Genomic DNA, 6,000 nt, shown 5'->3' on the forward strand with positions numbered 1-6,000 from the left:
TTGAACTTGAGCCATTTTCGGCGCTAGACATCATCCTGTCAGAGTACGGTCTGTCAAATTTGCTTGCCAAAAAGGAACTCAACGTGGCACAAGAGGCCATTTAACGTCGACTGCTAAAATTGGGGAGATCATCATCAATCATCACTATCAACATCTTCTCCACAGTGGACAGGACGGCTCTTTGATTGAAAGAATACGAAAGCACCTCGCGTTGTATTGCATTTATCTCAAAATCGGTGCACTTGTTTATACGAGCAACAACGTGTTTTTTTCGCGGGACTCACAACTTGACCGGTGGTTTTCCTTTCTTTCACCACACCGAAAACACAAAGACGGAGACACACAATTACACTTGGACACCAGCTTCCCTGCTTGCTCAGGATAGCACCGACACAACGTCGCATAAACGTTAAGAACAACCTGCTTCTTGCCACTTTTCAAACGGCTGTATTTCCGAAAGACTACTCTGAAAACACGGGAGACCTTCCTGCACGCATGGAAGTCGCCATGTTCGAAACTGGCGCTATTTTCTTGCTGTTCACGTGATCGATTGTAATTTATACAATAATCACGTATTATTATTATAAACAGAAACCCTTAATGAAAATATATTTTAAAATGTATAATCCAATGTAATTTACACGTTTTTCTTCCATTAGCGTACTTTCATAGAACGGACTACATGATGCGGAAGAAATCCGTTATTAGGCTGTTGCCAACCACAATACTTCTCACTAAGTCAAGTACAGAAACGGAAGTGGTATGTCGATTGTCGGCATATGATACACCATCCGGATGGTGACATCCTCACACTCCGGAATACTTTTGCGGGTGAAGGAGGGCAGGCCGTAGGGTGAGGAAGGTTGGTTTAAAATGAACACCTCACAACAAGAGAGAAGAAAAATGTGACAATATTTAAAAATTCACCCCCAAATATGCATTTTATTTTATATGTAGCGTACAATAAAATGTGACTGCCTCAAAATATTTCTGTATTCTACAGTCTTCTTTCCCCACTTTTATGCTTCACTAAGTTGCCGTTTTAGTTTCCCTTGGAGTCTTTGCTGCATAATTATTAATTTAGTCAATCACATCATATGTATTAGCTTACTTTCATTATCTATAATAATAAATCATAACACTTTCCAACATCACATAAATTTAATGATCAAACCCCGGTTTCAAAACGTAATTTATCTCATGTGTCACATTCTTCTAGCAAGGTTTTTTTTAGTAAAATATGAGAGAAAATTAATCCTTTGGTACGGAACAGTCTTACTTCTGGGGGATAAGATGTACATTTTGTATTTGATTTTTTTAATTTAGCGTTGCTTTTCTTCCCCTTTTGGCTAATCCCGACGATGAGAATGAGTGATCGTGAGATGAAATTGATGAAGGCACACTCACAAATAACACCCATGCCGGGATTCGAGCCAAGGAACTTCGGTGATGAGTCACGAGGCAAGATGTACATTTTTAAAACTTTTTTTTTAACATACGTACATTCAATAACTTTCAACAGGTCATCACTCAGTGATACACTGCTTATTCCGCATCTGTTGACAAATGGAATGTTTTTACACCTTGTAGGCTATGTGGATTATTTTTTCTTTCATAAGTTTGCAACACTGTTAGGGTACACGTGCTTTTGTTTACAGAAAGTCTTAAGTTCTATGATTCTCACTTTAGATTCACTATTTCCTTCTTTCTCTTTCTCGCTTCCCTATATCTTTCTTTCTCTCCCAATTCATTATTTCTCTTTCACTCTAGCTTCCCTATTTCTCTCTCCCTCTTTGGATTCTTATCTCTCTTTTTTTTATCTCCCTGAACACACTTCTTTTGATCATACGTTAAAACGATTTTGACCCCCTTTTGGAAATTTTTCTGCGCCCACCTATGTAAGAACATTCAATTCCCAACTACAAATTTAAGGAGTTATTGTGGTATATTCACAAATGATTACACATTCATGTAGTTGCACTTAGTCTTGAGGAAAGAAACAGGTGCCGGTACGGTGTACCTTTGCATACCGCCAGAAAAAAAGCACTGTGTATACATTGGGCAATCAATTAGCAGTTTCCTGATTCCTTTCCTTTTATTTATCTGTCTTCCATTCAACGCAAAGAAAAGTAAGAAAGAGTTCATAAACCATTTTATGGAGTCAGCAGTAGCTCCGAATTAAACATGGATGTAACTGGAGCGAGTTATTTATTTCGCCAATTCAAGACATGAAAGGGGCATGTAAGGAGTGTCCTTCTGGTAAGGCACCCAAATGTGAACCTCACTCCTACGTAGTACTTCTCAGTTACTGCTTCTGGCAGGCCAACGAGGCTCTGGCCCCTGGACATACAGCCAGTAGAATCCTCTGTGGGGCTGTGTGTGTCTTATCCTGTATTTTGTCTTATGCGTGCTGAGTGTCCCTTTACAGCCTCAGGTTTTAACACAGGTAAGAATATTTTAGTCCTCAGACAAGCAGTGGGGGCAAAGGGGGGTAAATCCCCCCCTTTTCGCCACTTTTGCTTGGTAAAACTGTTATATGCGGAAAATCGCTCTAACTCGTTCATTCTCTACTTTATTACATTCGTACTTACCTATTCTGCATTGCGAAACATTGTTTAACAAGGGATTTCGCTTTTTTTTTTAACGAAATTAGTATCTATTGTAGACATATCGAGTAATTATTGTTCGTTATTTTCTCGCTTCCTGAACACGCAAAATGGCGGGCAAATCTTGACTAGCGTTGTGTTTCAAACGGCAAAGCAGTGTTTCAACCTTCTTAACAGAAAAATTCCCGCATAGCCCCGAAAACCATTCCCGCATAGCCCCAAAAAACATTCACGCATAGCCCCAAAAACCATTCGGGATAGTATGACCATCCACGAATAGCCCCAAACACCATTCCCGGAAAAACCATTCCCGCATAGCCCCAAAAACCATTCTGGATCGCATAACCATCTACGAATAGCCCCCAAAAACCATTCACGATAGCCCCACGCACCATCACGGTAACGTTACGTTAGGTTGCTTTAGGTTGGGCAATATTGTGAAAAAACTGCGTGTTTGGAAACACTTGCCGGGGATTACATCATCAGATGCTCGCAACATCCGGTTCAAGTACATGGATGGAAATGCAAGCAACAGCTTTCGTGCATCGGACGGACATTATTATAGAAAAATACATGATTTAGCGGCCAAATACATTGAAAAATGCGAGGAAACACTTCCAGGACCTTCAGAAACTCAATTCCGTAAGTACTTTTTCCTGTAAATTTGAAGAAATCCATTTCCCGCATACAGTATGACATTTTTACCGAATATTTGAGTCCTCAGACAAGCAGTGGCGGCGAAGGGGGGTAAATCCCCTCTTTTCACCACTTTTGTCCCCGCACTATGCTAAACCTTATCTACAAAGGGAAATATACTGCCCTTGCCCCCCTTTTGGAACCCAAAAGACAAGTGTTTATTTTAGTTAATGGTAAGGGAAGGGGCCCCGTATAATAGCCTAAGTGCTGACGCACCCATAATTTTCTATTCAATCAATCAATCAATACAAGAAAACAACTATATTTTCTCTTGTTTTCTCTTGCAGAAACTGAAAATGGATAATTGAATACCCCGGTGCAAGAACCAGGAAACACGAAAAACTGAATAAAAGAATGAAATGTCGAAGAAGTAAGGGGTATTCACGTGCAATAGCTAGAAGCAACAGTAACATACATATTGAAGTGTGCGGTCCTGATAGCAACTGCTGCACGCCGCCGAGTGACCGAACACTGAACTATAGCCGCTGCGAGAACAAGAACAAGACTGCTCCAGGAGCTGTATTGCGATGATGCGCCGGCAGAAACACGCCAGACAACTCCTTTTCCATTCCTACTACGCAACAAATCTGTGGAACTGTCTGATTCTTGCACCAGCAGATAGAGCATTTTTTTCATGATAGATTACAGAAAAAAAAACAAGTTTGACCAAAAGAGTGGAGCTGTCTGGTTGTTGCACCGGGGTCTTCAATTGGATTTTCTCCTGTTAAAGAAACAATTCGTACATGTCAACAGCTGTAATTTGGCACCTGAGTTAATGGTAACATTGACAATTGCAAGCAAAACGAAAAACTGATATGTTCATTCCTCCCCTTCGTCCTTGTCTATTTTGTAAAGTTCCTGCTCTGAAAGACTTCTGGATAATATTTCGGAGTATGTCTTAATTTTAGATGCGACGCTCAGATCAAGATACTTGTCGTCGATAGCAACGGTCATTCCGCCGAGAATGGCAGGATCAACCTTAAACGTTACGACGGTTTTGCCGGTCTTGCCGACGAATGTTCCTATTGCACACTCTATTTCGTTCTTCATCTCGTCGCTAAGCGGCTTGGCGGTCACAACCTGGCACGACACCTCTGCGCGATATTGCGCCAAAAGGTCGTTGTAAACTTTAATCACCCTGTTAATCTCCTTCAGCCGAACGTTCTCCGCGAGGAGCACCAGCAAGTTCGATGTCAATTGCGTAAATTCCAGTTTCTTTCCCAGCTCCTCCATTGCAGCCACCTTTTCATGACTCGAGATGGTTGGGTTGTAGAAGTACTCGCGCAGGCCTTTGTCCCGTGATAGCAAATCCTTCAGAGTTGCCAGCTCCTTCTCGACAGCCTCAAGCTTCTTCTCTTTGAAGGCGGCCGAACACAGTGCGGTCGCGTATCGTCCTGCCAGCGTGTAGGTTTCTCTCGGGGGATCTTTTTCGCTGCAGAATCTTCTCGTAAGGTTGGCAACACTGCCGCTGGCCGTTTCGGCTGCTGCTCGTTGGGGGCGGTAAGAAATGGGACTCCTCACTTGTGCCCCTGGTCTCATTCCAGTGGCCAAACGGCCCCTGACCCACGTGCGCAGATAGAATCTGGCCCTCTGTAAACTTTGCATCGGATCATTTGTATTACCTTATCGTGCGATGGATATTATCTTTGTTGTTACCATGCAACAATTTAACAATCAAATATCGTTAGAGGCCTCTATTTATTCGGTGTTTTTTTTAATTTGGTGTTATTCTCTTTACTTTTCGGTGCAATTTTCCCCAAAATTAGCGTTTTTATTTTAGCACATTTTCCTGCCAACTATGGCTAAAAGTATATAGTCGTCCGCTATTGACGACCACTTTACTTTAAAGAAAGTTCCGAAAGGCCAGTTTTCCCTCTAACAACCACATGTCAGGTCCACGTGGAGTCCAGTAAACCTTTCCCACCAATAGCGGCCGTCCAAGAAATACAGAACTTGTCATGTCCATGTGAAGTAAATGCGATGTTGCTAATTCAGTTTAGAGATTTCTGAACGCGAGATTGCGATTGCGTTATCTTTGATAGGTTGTGTTATTGTATTGTGCTACTTTCTTATGCAATATAAAGACCTTGGGTGTATAACATCGCAGTGAATGTCTAAACACTGCATGGGGAAGTGACAACGGTGCTTTTTCAAAAAAAAAAAAAAAAAAAAAAAAAAACAGGTGGTGACTCTAATACAATAAATGAAAAAGAAGATGAGTGAAGCAGACAGTGAGACTAAATATCGAGAAGACAATTCCGTTAATCTATCTCACTAATTAATCACTTTGATAAATGCCCTCGGTTAAATATCAAGTCCTGATTGACACATCATTTTATGTATATACCTGTCAGAATTCAAATTAACGTTATAGCTCAGTAGGAAGTACGGATATACAGGGTGGCTCAATAAGTCACTTAACACCCTCAGTACAAGGCCACTGCAGCATGGAATTTGAAATTGGCGATGACCAATCGTTATCTGGCCAAGGGGGAACCACATTGACGCCACCCACACGGTCGGCGGCCATCTTGATGTCCGCCATCTTGAATTCAACTTCAGAATTTTAAATGGAAAGAGGGTCGTGCGACATATCAAAATGGGCTAGAATTTCACGAGAAATGCAATGGTGAAGGTTTTTTCGACGTATCTTTAACCAGTAAAGAGTTATGACTGAATTCTTGTACCAATTTGCTCC

The 6,000-nt window shown here is 41.4% G+C and overlaps 1 pseudogene; it reads right to left on the reverse strand.

Moving 5' to 3' along the window:
- Positions 1 to 4,121: 4,121 nt before the first annotated feature.
- Positions 4,122 to 4,907, reverse strand: LOC145979640 (ATP synthase subunit O, mitochondrial pseudogene; annotated as a pseudogene).
- Positions 4,908 to 6,000: the final 1,093 nt, after the last annotated feature.

The sequence above is a fragment of the Lepisma saccharinum genome, chromosome 1 (assembly GCF_977018435.1).
Source record: "Lepisma saccharinum chromosome 1, izLepSacc3.1, whole genome shotgun sequence".
NCBI classification, from domain to species: Eukaryota; Metazoa; Arthropoda; class Insecta; order Zygentoma; family Lepismatidae; genus Lepisma; species Lepisma saccharinum.